This window comes from Pteropus medius, unplaced genomic scaffold (assembly GCF_902729225.1).
Source record: "Pteropus medius unplaced genomic scaffold, Ma_sr-lr_union100, whole genome shotgun sequence".
Lineage (NCBI taxonomy): Eukaryota > Metazoa > Chordata > Mammalia > Chiroptera > Pteropodidae > Pteropus > Pteropus medius.
In genome coordinates this window covers 7,083,801-7,097,599 of record NW_024355008.1, presented here as the reverse complement: position 1 = coordinate 7,097,599, position 13,799 = coordinate 7,083,801, and the positions used below count along the sequence as shown (strand labels likewise).

Genomic DNA, 13,799 nt, shown 5'->3' with positions numbered 1-13,799 from the left:
CATCTACCTAGTCTGTCCTTTAGTCTGGCATTAAAATGCATAGGCCTAGAAATTAGCCATAATCACTTGGAAGCCTGGGGGAAAGTGGAGACTTGAACTCAGACTCTAGAGTCATAAGGACCAGAATTCAAATCCCGATGTAGAGAAGCAGCTAGGTAGTCTTCATAGGCAAAATGGGGAATAATAATATCTATCTCACAGTATAATTGTAAAGATTAAACAAAATGATTTAAAATACCTATCACATATCTGATACATAATGCTCGATACACAGAAGAAATTATTATAAATACAGAAGAATTCATAAAAACAGTTAAATCCATCAGTATAACACAGCGAGGATTTTCATCATTCATTTTGATGGGATGTCTAAATATCAAATAAGTCAAACTTATTTAACAGACTGACCAGTCTATTCAAACTCAGCAAATTTAGCAGATCCTTACCAACCTGGGGTCACTGTTACTCCAAAATAATCTTTCTGAAGTAAGAATTTTTTCTTTATGAAGTCAAATAAAGTATAGCATTTAAAGGGTGGCTAAAATGAGGTCTTTGCTATCTCAGCAAAAATGACTAAAAATGGCTTTGATCTATAAATCCCTAAATAATTGGAACTTCGGTGTCCTTAGAGATTGCAGATCTCCCTGCCTCTCATCATGGTTGTTGAGACTAACTAAAATGTTCCTGTTCTTCAGACCTGAACAAGGGAAATATGAAGAAACCCAGATGAGAATTCATCATCTTACTTCAAGAAAAAGAAGGTTTAGTTGGGGAAGGGGAAGTTGGGGTGAGTCCTGTTACCTTTTAATATTTTCACGTACACTTTCACGTACACGTACGCTTTTACTGATTTGGTCATTTAAAAAAAAACAATTTTAATTTTAATGATGATTTAGAGTATAGTCACTTGATTTCACACTTTTCCAACTATAATGTTGGAGTAATATCTATTTGTACTAAGCCCATAATGCTTGTTTTCTCTACTACTATGGAAGCTGGCACTGGGGGTACCTATTTTTATTAACTTTATATTCCCCGGGGTTAATATCATGCCTGTGAGGCAGTACCTCAACATGTTTGTTGACTGAATATAATGGTTTCTGAGATCATCCATTCAAGAGTTTACTTCGGAATATAACAAGAGTTGTTTTGACTGATTCTCTAACATTAGCAGAGGATCAGATCAAGTCCAAGAGCAATCCCTTAGCACACTAATGTCTCTCACAGCTGAAATAAACCTAGCAATTATTTACTGGGGGCATCATCTATGGGCCTTGCACTCTGCTCAGAAAAAGGCAATGTTCTGCAACAAAATTAACATAGGCCTTTCAGTATCCTATAAGAAAAAAGATACAAGTCAGGAATTTATGAAGAATACTAAATAACGTGAATTTTAAAATACTACATTAGTCACCGTTTTTGGAGTTTCTTCTCCATGTGGCTTTAACAAGTCATAGGGTCACAAGGAGTTACCCTGGGAAGGACCTTGCTGATCATTCCAGGCCAGTCCCTATTTCATAGATGAGAAAACTTAGGCCTGTTGAAATAAAATGGCTTGCACGGGTTATACACTTTGGTGGTGCACAAGCCAGGGATGGAATCTGGTCAGGGTTCATCAACTTTCAGGACTTAATCCTAACACACAATTATACTTATAAGGTCTATGATCCTGAAAGAAAGAATCATATATATTACATCTTTATATTATCTCTTCTTAGCGTCTTATACATTTATGCTAGATGTGAAGGCAAAAGCTGATATGATTTGTCTGAAGAATGCTTTTCCTAACAAAAATGTATTATTCTAAATAAAACTTAAAATATCATTACAATTCTAAATGTTTCTTTAAATGTGGAGGGCGGGGGAGGGGAACTTCCCTGAAATGTTTTCTTGGAAACCACTTTAAAAAAATAGTAATCACAAAGAATTTTCACATAAAAATCAACAAAGTGTTATCATTGGGCTACATTATTGATTCAAAATGCAGCATTAAATAAGTAACTGATATGTGATTTCTGTATTTCCCCTCTCCTTTCCTGATCTGTATGTATGTATTTATAACACAGAATATAAAAAGGGCCCAAAAGAACTGTAAAAATATATTTACAGTATATAAAAATTGAACTCTGCTATAAATTACCTAAACACTAATACAACTTTACTTAATATTCTTTTGCTTTCATGGTGTTTATAAGGGCTTTTGCGAGCATGACTTAGTGCTAAACTCTTAGAAAAGTTGTTCAGTTAATAAGATTTGATGCTTTCATTTTCTCAAAAGAGTTTCTTCCTATAGCAAAAGGAAGCATTCAAAATCATTCCACTGAGCTACAGTTGTAGTTTAGTGTGCTGTCAATTCAGCCTCTCAAATATCACTTGGCTCCATTCGTGGCCACCCTAGATGAGTTCCTAATTACTTCCAGTCTCTGATGCTGTAATAGTCTCATCACCTGATGCTCCTGCCACCCATTCCCCTGCTTCAATGTTACCTGTGCAGAGTACGAAGGCTGCTTCAATGAACCTCCACTGCCTGGCCTGGCAATTATGAGCCCTTAGGATTGATCCATTATTACTCTGAAGCAATATTTCCCTTGCATTCACCCTTTCCTAAAGGCCTGTGGAATTCTCATTCTCTGGCCTGCCCTTTACCAGGATCGTCTTTTCCCCTTGTTTACTTATGCAAGAAATATTTGACAGCATATTCTGTACCACCTGCTAAAAATACAAAACCAAATAACTTAATTTCCCCATGCTCAAAGGGTATGCCCAAGCCCCATTCAATCTTCAAGACCCATTTCAAGTTTCCATGAAGACTTCTCTAATAATGGAGCCAAATGTTACTGCTCCCTCATCTATCCTTTTAGCATATTGTCTTTACTCTCCTGAGTGGCTAATCACCTTCTCCAAAAATCAACACTCAGGTGTTGAGCATCTACTATACCCAGGCATGTGCTAGCTTCTTCCCTTTGTGTTATCTCATTAATGTCTCATAAGGAGGTTATTTCCGTACTTCCTCTCCCTGTTGTATATACTTCTTGTGAGCAGGGATATCATTTTACCCACCCTTATCCTCTTGGTAACATTCACAGTACCCAGAACATAGTAGATGCTCAATAAATATATGCTGAATGAACAGATCTATAAATAAATGTAAGAATGGGGGAGAAGGGACAATTTATTCTCTCATAAAAATGTTTGAAAAGTATTAGCTCAACGCTTCTCTTCTCCTTGTCTTGACTCTTTATAGATTATTTTAAAACTTAAATGTACCCTTCCATCCATTCAATTTTTTTTTTTAAAGCAATTAAGAACAGCACACTTGTTAAGATGCTCTTCTTCTCAGTCTGGAAGGTATACTTACTAGCTCACTTGACTGCTATCAGCGAATTTCAAAGAAAAATCTTAAGAAAAGTATGAGTGAGCACTTTAGTTTCAAGGAATGCACGTGGTTTGCCCCTAATTCTGCCAACTACAGAGAAAGCCATCCAGAGTACGAGGCATCCTTTTCAAAGCATAATAGCAGATTCCCCAAAAGCCTGCCATCAGGTACGAGTTTCTGTACCACCTTCCATACTGAAAAGGAATGTTTCCAAGAGTGCCAGAGCACTCTAAAGATGGTCATGGAAGAGGACAGGACTTCCTAAAGTCAGCACCGCGCTCCCCATCTTTGTACGAACTACTCTGAGACTTGCCCAATTCCTTACAGAGTAAGACTCCGCACTCTGTCTCTCCTTCATTTTATTTTTCCTGTAATATATTACCATCTGACATTGCATACAACTTATTGTCTTTCTTCCCCAACTAAAAGGTACCCTAACATCCAGATAGCATTTTTTAACCATATTATTATTATTGTTATAACCCCAGAGACTAGAAAAGAGCCTAGCTCATAGGAGCTCAGTAAATGTTTGTTGAATGAATGTTACAATTCTTTTATTATTTATCTTAAATGTATAATATTACCTATTATCAAGATTTCACTTTCCCCTAAGATAACCCCTTATTTTCTGAACCTGTTTTTTCATACACGAGTATAAATATAAGATTCTATATGTTGCTTACAAATAGACAAATAAACACACACATAGATAAACTCAATATATTTAACAGAGGCAAAAGAATTTATATAAAAGAGTATAAATTCACAGCTGTTAAGTGTGCAAAGCATTTGACTGCTTTACATAGATTTTAGCTTTTGATTTCCAAAATGATTTTAAAAAATAACTATTATTTTTCTTCTTTATAGATGAGAAAACTGGACTACCAAGAGGTTAAGTGCCTGGCCCAAACTCATACAGCTAAGATGTGTGTGGCACAGATGACATTCAAATGGGGCTTGTCTGACACTTGATGATACTTTTAAACCTTGCTGCCTCCCAGGTGTGGCTAAGCCCAGAACTCAGTTTTAAATCACAAAAAGAAGCCAAACAAATGGGGATAAGGGGTGCAACTCTTCCGGAAACCAGATATTAAGAGTCCAGGTTTAAGATTCCCTGAAAAGGGAACTGGCTTTGAAATTAGATGCTGGTCCCTCCTATGTGATGCTAGGTAAGGGGTCCCAAACTCCCAGGCCACAGACAGGTACCGGTTCGTGGCCTGTTAGGAACTGGGCCATACAGCAAGAGGCAAGAGAGTAAAGCTTCATCTGTATTTGCAGCCCCTCTCCAGCGCTAGTATCAACGCCTCAGCTCTACCTCAGATCATCAGGCATAGATTCTCATAGGAGGAGTACTGGGTCCCTGGTGCCAAAAAAATTGGGGACCTCTGTGCGAAGTAACTTACTCATCCTCTTAGAGCCTCAGTTTCAAAATTTGTGAGGGGAGGAGAGTGGGAGAGAAGGGAAGAAAAAAAGAAGTGGAGGAGGTTGGATAAATTATACTGACCAGCAAAATTCATTATTATCTTTAGAATGAGATATTTGAAAGTGCATGTAAAAATGCCTGATATACAATAGGTAGTAAATACAGGTTATAAATTTAATGTCATATTTGACTCATTTCATGAAGAGTAGGACAAATATATTTTTAAAATGAAAAGAAAACCAACTGGGATAGATTTCATGATAATTTGAGAAAGATTTGATCAGATCTTAAAATTTTATATGTCAGAAGAGCTTGTGAAACTAAATTCAGCCTTACATTTCATTCATCCCTTAACTAACTTCTAAATGCCTCTTTACTTGATAGGTACTGAAGTAGGTATTGTCAAGCATATAAGGCACAATCATCACCTACATAAATAAGACAAAGTTCAATAATTTCATTCACTAAACAGGTATTTAGTGAATGGTCGCCAACACCATAAATTTACTAAAGATATGTTTTAGAACCATCATAAATTCCTTCAAACTTTTCTTAAAGTTCTGCAAGATAACTATAATTTATGCCACCATCCTAACTACAGCTAAGATTTAAATCTATAAATTTTAACCAAAAAAAAAAAAATGAGAATGAGTTTCATTACATGTTGTCAGAGCAAATACTTCTCTAGTACTATTTCATTATAATATAAAACAGCTTGTTTAGATAATTGTTACCTGAATAGCATTTATACAGTTTTAAAGCAGAGAAATAAGTATTGATTAGTCTTTCAAACTATCTTGAACATTATGAAGTTTACCTAAAATACTCATTACTCCAAAGTCAGAATAAATAAATAGAGCAGTTCTGTTAATAGAACTATAAGAGAAACAGGTAGGTAAGAAGTTACTCAGCAAACCAATATAATTACTTTTCCTTCTGAAAATACAGCAAGAGTTACAAGGATAAAGGAACCATACCTTACTTTCAGGTACAATAACTATATCACATTTGTGATGAAGGTAGCTTTGCAGGTATGCTGAATGAAAGGTCCAGCATGACAACCAGTTTTCCAAATATCATGATCAAATATCTAATTCATAAATTTTAAATTAATAAGACACTTAATTTTTTTCTTACGTTAACATTATGATTACTGTAAATTTTTATGGAGGTATTTTTTTTGTTGTTAACGCATACATCCCAACCTTTTTCATAACCTAAAAAAGTAAAAAAAAAATCCAAAAGAGAACATGAGTTTCTTGCAAAGATTATCTCACATGACATAAATGATTTACTCATATAAACTAAAATGATTTTTCACTAAAAGTACTTGATAATGACTTATTTAATCATGTAGCCCTGTGTATCACGCAATCAAAAATCTAGGTTTTATTTCGTTAATAAAGTAAGCAAATAACTAGGGCTCTGACAAAGGGCTTTTAAACATATGGTCCTTAAGTTATTCACACTAACATTTCCAAAAATTATGACAACAGTAAAATTACAAATGTGATAAAATTCAAAAACTAGTTAATTTGTGGGTAGGAATAACTAGAGAATAAATATCATCTCAGCAAAGTCTAAAGAGTTAAGGAATCAAAATATGGATGATCAGTGGCTCCCAGGTCTTAGGTAGAGCTCATCTTCAGAGGGCACAGAAAAGGGTGCTGATACACATAAACTTAACATTATTTAATCAGTCTGCCCTGAGCCAGGAAGCCTGCAGGAAAGCTCTAGAGAGGTTAGGTATATAGTGTGAGAAAACTGGTCACTGGCCAGTGGGTCCTAAAAGTAAAAGTTTAAGGATTACCTTGAGGCTTCATGTATAATATTCCTACTAGACACAATTAGCACCTTTGAGCTACTGTAAACAAGCAGTCTCCTTTTTACAAACCAGCAACATTTTACTGCCCTTTCTCACAAACTGTGTAGAGGACTAGTAAGAGAGCATCATTTCAAAATCTTTGTTTTGAATCCTGTATTTTTCAATCATGTCACTGAGCTGAATAAAAGGCCCAGTACAACTGTTGTTTTAACTACTTAATGTACCGTCACTACCTACTGGGTATGGCTCAAACTCAACCAGGGAAGAACCAAACTATAAATAGGGCAATGGATTTCCTACTGAATAGCCCCCAATTGCCATTCCTTAAATAAGAATGAGAAAGGCAGTTCAAATGATTCCATGGACCAGCACAAAGATAGTTATGCACTGCTATCCTTCCAAATGTGTAGGGGACTAAACCTCTACAAACACTAGTTGCCCAAACAATGACCCTAAGCTCAGACAAGCTGCATCCTGAAACCTTCTGCTTGATCTGCTACCACCATTCTCGCACAAAAATTAAAAGCTTTTATTTCCATTTAGCTGCCACTTAAGATTTATAAAAAGTTCATTTTTCCTTTCAGTCTCTTAAGTTGTCACAGATCATACTTTCCTCATCACAGGTTGCCAATTTTTGGTGTGTTAAAAATCTCATTCAATTGTACTTATATGGTGTGACAATTAACTGTTTAATGACAGATAAGAGTGGATGCTTAAAGTCATTCTGCATTCTCCTACTGCACCTATCTAATAAGGGAAAGCTCCTTTATAAAGGTCAGAAAATTTTCATCTTCAATCAGAACTCTAAAAAGAGAGACTTTGAAAATATATTAAATTGGTTGGGCCAAGAGATGTTTAAGAAAATACAGAGCCTTTGGTTAATACATGGCAGAGGTAAGAAATGTCTCTGTTATCTATTCTCTTAATTTCAATTATTTATAATTTTAAAAATAAGGATTTCATAAATAACATTTTACATTTAAGAACTCTAGTTTTCTCGATGTAATGTTTTAATACCTGATGTCTGAATACATGATCTCCTCAGATATAATTGCCTTCAGGGTCTCCAGGAACAGCTGTGTAAGTTGTGCTATGTACAACCCTAGGGGACGCCACTCACATCAGAGAGCATAGATCTATATGTTTATTATGATAATTGCCTGACAAAAGGCAGTAAAGTATCTTGTTCTAACAAAATCAGTCTGTGATGGCAATTTTCTAACATCTGGAACTAGAGTATCTCAAGAAAAGGGTACCTTTTTACTGATATACAAAGGAGAAAAATAGGCTAGCAGCTGCCAGGACTACCTGGCTCTTATTCTATGTAAGTCAGGAGCTGGAGGATGGCCACTCCTAAGTGAATTCCCAGAAGCAGAGCTCCGAAGGAATACCAGGCTTCCTCCTGAACTGCAGAGCAGAGGTTAATTTCTCGAAAACGAGCCATAAAAATGCCAAACCTGAAAATATCATGTAGAGTCTTAACTCACTAATGTTTAGCCCACACACATTTCAGTGGATTCAGTCAGTTACAAGGTATGCAATCACTGTTTCACTATCGCAGTTTCTTAACAAGGCCACCATGAGGCGTCCCAGCACACAAATCAGTTAAATCGCTTTCACAACTAAAGCTGTTAGGGTTTTACTATCTTTCTCCTGGTCAACAGCTATGAGTCGTTTATATTTTGATGGAAAGAACAAAATCTAACAGCCCTAGAGACTTTAAAGGCTCTTTTGCTTATAATTAGAATGAGCTGCTTCAGGGCTGGGATGGTTTTTCCTAAAACCAGACCGTAATAAACTTAGGGCATTTGATAAACTGGCATGCCATTTAACAATGTGTTATTGTTTTACAAATTCTTCCTCTGTTTTCACAGGACTCAGGGCCATGTTTCAGTTGACTATCTGTTGACTACCAAAACTGTTACATTGCTAAATAAATTAGAAGTCAACTAGTAAGATAATAAAATGATTTCGAAGTTAATATGCATGATGTTATATATAGCTTTATTCTAACAATACATAACATTTTAGATCTTTAATTGTTTTAACCATTTATAAAAAATAACACAAAAAAGGTAACCATATTCCTGCTGTGAAAATGACGCTGTCAACTGAGTCAAGTTATTTTTACATCATTTTGGAGCTAAAAAGATTTCTATAGCAAAACACCAAACCGGAAGGCTTACATCTTGGTTCTAGCTCTGCCACTCACATGGCCTGGGCCCATTTCTCAATCTGGGCCTTGCTTTCTTCAAATTTAGAATGATAGATTATACTACTCCAAGATCATCTGCAATATCCCTTTTAGAGCTAAAATTTTACTAGTCTCTTTGGATGTAAGTTATCTGAATTCCAAAACTACTGTGTGGTGGGGCACAATGTTTTCTTAATCATGATCTCTTAAGATACCATGTAATACTAACTTTAACTTTAGAAGTTTGCCATATATTTAGAATGATTCAAGAAATTATTAACGAGCAGTTTTATATATGACAATCTGCATGGTAATATAGAAACATGATTCAAGAAATTATTAACGAGCAGTTTTATATATGACAATCTGCATGGCAATATAGAAACATAGAGAAAAAGTACTTTTATCCTGAGACAGAAGGCTGTGCTTTAAACTCCCAGGTGTCCAACTCAATAGGAATCAAGACAGGTACATGGAACTATATGGAGTGATACAAATGCCATGGGGGCAGCACAAGAGACAGTATAAGGGAGTGAGTAGGAATACGCCACTCCTCAGACAGAATGAGCTAAAAGGAAGTGCCAGCTCCACCACTTACTGAAGAGTGGCCTTGGGCAAGTTGTTGAGCCTGAGACTCAGTATCCTCATCTAAAATGGAGATAATTCCTTCCTTACAGGCTGTTTCCAGGTAGAAAGAGGGGCACCACTGGATTCAGAGTTTACATAACTACTTTAAAAACTAAAGATTTTAATTTACCCTCATGTATTTTTTCCCATAATCCATAAAAAGCCAAACTAAAGAAAAGAAAGTTCAGTTTCTAACCCTTTCCATCTATATATGCCTTCTCCAATAATATATGCTCTGGCTTCTCTTCAACAAACCTCTTCTTCAGCCATTTCGACTATACCATGTTCCAAAGTTGGTATAAATATTCGAAAACAAATTATAAAAATTAAATTGAAGTAAAGAGAATCTATAGGAATAAATATTCTGAATAAATTGCTTTTGTGTCAGACTATAAATCCTTTAAATAAAAAAAGGTTCTGCAGCTCTAATGCAATCAATCTTTCATCATTCTCTCACAGTAAAATAATTACTAGCCTCTTCACTCTTGGAGAACTTTGAGATAAGATCCTAACAAATAAAACTTTTCTATTATGTAAAATATTAATTGAATAATTGATCCTGTAGATCTATTATCCACTTTTGGATAGAAATATTTTCTTTTTATAGTTGGCTGAAGTGCTATATTGAATTCTCTAACTGGCCTGTGAAATGTTGCTTTTCTACAAAGTGTCACATTAAAATGTGTTTTAAATTTAAAAAGAAGAAAACTATAGCACTTGCCTTCACGTCTTTGAAAACACCAGTTGATATCAAATTATAATATGAATGTGTTCCAAAAATGGGTGTAGTTCAAATAGCTAGATATCAATTCATATTTTCCAATTAAGTTTCATTATAATTTTGGAAATACATCTCACAGGAAAAAAAAATGGCCCCAATACATAATCTAAATCTCACTTAAGAATCCTAATATACACTTCAAAGCACTTCTTTGTCAGTGTTTGGTCCCTATGCATTTAATTTTCCATCACGAGCACAAAATAGTTAAGTCAAATAGACAGTCATTCCACATGATCTGAGAACATTTATTTAAATATACAAATAGATTTACGTACACCAGAAATTTAATGTCCATTTCACTGATATTTTATATCCCACCGGATATGAAAAATTAAACTACCATATTGTCTATGCCACTGTTGTTTCAGGTATTTACAATAACTTATCATCAGTTATTGTTAAAGAAAAAAAAAGGTAAAGAAAAAACAAATTTTAGTTCAAATTAGGGAAATTCTACTCTACATAGTGGGCAGCTCTCTAGAGGAGTGACCAGAATACTGGGTTCTGGTCTCATGGGAGCCACTGCAAACTCAGTATGACCTGGGTCTAGCCACTTAACACTGAGCCTATTTCCTCATCTGCGAAATAAAAATAATAGTACCCTACTATCTTCTTCACCAAGTGATTTTAAAGAGCAAATAAGATGTCAGTGAAATCACAGTGTAAACTCTAGATTGCAGTAACAAGTGTAAGATATGTTACTACTGTGCCTTTAAGGGTGACAGCCTTGCAATAAAGATTTGATGACTTAATGATGAGACCATGCTTAAAGGTGGAAGAGGGCTCTCTGAAGAAATTTTTATACAACTCTAGGAAGCTTGGGCAGACTTAACTGTTTTTGTAACGGCAAAGGGGAACTTCCTATATTTACTATGAGACATCAGAAATGCAAATTAGAGCACAGAAATTTATTAATTGTGCAGATGTGAAACTACTTTAAATAAACATGTCCTAAATGAAACTGAACTGTAGGAACTGTAGCTGGGGTAAGGGGGTACCTGTCTTGACCAGTGTGACAGAGCCAAAAAGGCTAGCTAGCTTCTAAAGGACAGAGTAAATATATAAACTTCTCAGAGATGAAATGTTTGTTCTTCCCAACTCTGACAACACTCAATAAAATGCGTGAGAGGTTTATTTTATGACCACAAATCTAGAATTCTTATCACCTTTTAAATAGGAAGTCTGAAAAAGAAAATTCCAAAAAGAAGAGAGAAAATCAAACTACCTAGTTTAATTTATTCATAAATAAATTCAGTCCTGATTTCAGTAGTATATATTGTAGTAAGCCATGACATCTCAGCTTTAGTGATAGGGGAAGAAGGTATAGAATAACAACATATAAGAAATAATTCTATTTTAAACTCCATTTTCTTCATTGATAATATGTCAATAAAAGTATGTTAATAACGACCTTTAAATAAATAACTAAATGTGATTTGGCAGTTGTAGTCACTAGAGCATCTCTGTGCAGGCAACACTGACAAGGCTTAAAAACATATCTGCATATGAGGTAACCCCAGAATTGGTGGCTTTGCTTCAGTCAGGGCAGAATTCATTTACAGGCATTTGGTCTTAACACTGATCCATTCCGGTACACACAGAGCCTCCTACACCCAGTATATAGTATAAAACAGAGCAATTCAACAAAAATGAATAGACACCTACTATACCATGTCCTAGGTACTGTGGATACAAAGATTAGTGAAATTTGCATCCTACTGCTTAAGAAGGTCACATTTTTTTAAGATCTGAGGTCGCCAAAGCCATTCCTCCCAGATGTTCTTACTAACACTATGCCCACCCTTGCCCACCATCACCACCACTGGCTATAACTTTCTGCCTACTTGTAATAGCTAGTCTATCCCCATACTCTGTCCTACTTTAGGGGACCTCCTGGAACTTACTTTTCTGCCCACAAATCTCGGCCTCTGCCAGATCCCTCATGCTGAGCCGCACACCGTCCACACCCCTGCTCAGTCAACTAATATTTATTAAGTTCCTATTATGTGGCAGGCACTTTCACAGGCATGAGAGATCCATCTTTGAACAAAAATTATCTCTAATCTTACCAGATCCCTCATACTGAGCCAGATTGTCTTCGTCCTTACTAAGCAGCCTAATTCTGCCTATTCGTTCAATAGTCTCTGTTGAGCTCCTACCATGTTCTAGGGGCTGAGCATACAGCAGTGAACAAAACAAAGCCCCTGATCTAATGGAACTTACCTAAACTTGGTGTTAACATGACCGAATTTTCACCTGTGGTCTCAAAGTAGGGTTCTCAAACCTCAAAACATAAATAAGACATATTCCACTGGAGTAGGTGAGAAAATACTAGAATTTTTCTTTATATTCAATTATCTTTTTTATTTCTAAGCTTTTTACATTTTATTACATATATTAATAACCCAGTATATATAAGTAAATGTACACATATCAAGGATACAGGCTCAAATTTCTTTACTGAGGGGTTTAGGGCAGCATTTAAAAAGTTCAGATGCCACTGGCTTAGATGATAATAAATATGGAATAAATTGTCCGGCCCAGGTAGGGTTAGCCTGGGCTTTCCACCAGGTTCATTTTCTCTCATTTTGCAACAATGCCTAAACACTAAGCAATACAATCAAAATTCAGGTCCACCCCAATATGCCCTCCCTATTCGCCTATCACCCCATATTCACCATCCCTGTGTCCCATGGGTATTATAGCATCTTTACTTTCTATTCCACGTGTGGTATATGTGTGTCATTACTAAACTAGAAACATTCTCAGGCCAGAGCCATTATCTTTTTATTCTACAAACTCAAGAATTCCTAATCCAGCTTTACATAGTATGGTTATTCAATAAATACATGTTGCATAAAGATAATTCAATATGTATAACTTGCAATTAGTAAACAGATATGATAGAGGATGATCATTTGCTTTACCAAAGATGGATCTTTTTCATAAAATGATCGGTACTGTATTCCTATTTTTTACTATCTCCCTACAGTACTGTATTTCTTTATGCAGCTCCCCTATGTGTGCTTTACACTGATTACTTAATATAAGAACCAGGGAATAGTTAAACTTCAAACTGTAAAATCAGTAGCCACTGCTAATTAAAGATCACTGAGAAATATACATGGAGCACACTAAAATTACAATCTGTCAATAATAATCCATTGTTGACTCTGAAAAACTAAGTCAGAAATTTTCAAGAAAACACCTTTAATGAAGAAAAGTACTGATCATCCTAATGCTTAATTCCTACATATTAGACTTTTAAGGCCATTTAACTATATTTGAAAGATGTCAGAAATGACATATATGGTCCTATTTTTTAAAACAACATATTAAAGAAAAGAACACCCGCTTCCTAACAATTGATTCATCATCACAGTTCCAAAGTTCCTCAAGCAGTAAACTTATCATTGTGTGCATGAGACCAGGTCCTCACATGTCTTCCAACTCTTTGCCATGTGTCATCCCATTCCTCAGGACCTTTCAAGCTACAGAAAACTTCAGTATGGACTTGTATCATTCACACAGAGGCTATAAATACAAAATTACAAAAATAAAGCAAAACCTTGG

At 35.5% G+C, this 13,799-nt stretch overlaps 1 protein-coding gene across 6 annotated transcripts in view; it reads right to left on the bottom strand.

Moving 5' to 3' along the window:
* Positions 1 to 13,799, bottom strand: part of BBX (BBX high mobility group box domain containing) — a 245,057-nt gene that overhangs the window by 216,784 nt on the left and 14,474 nt on the right. The window lies entirely within an intron of this gene.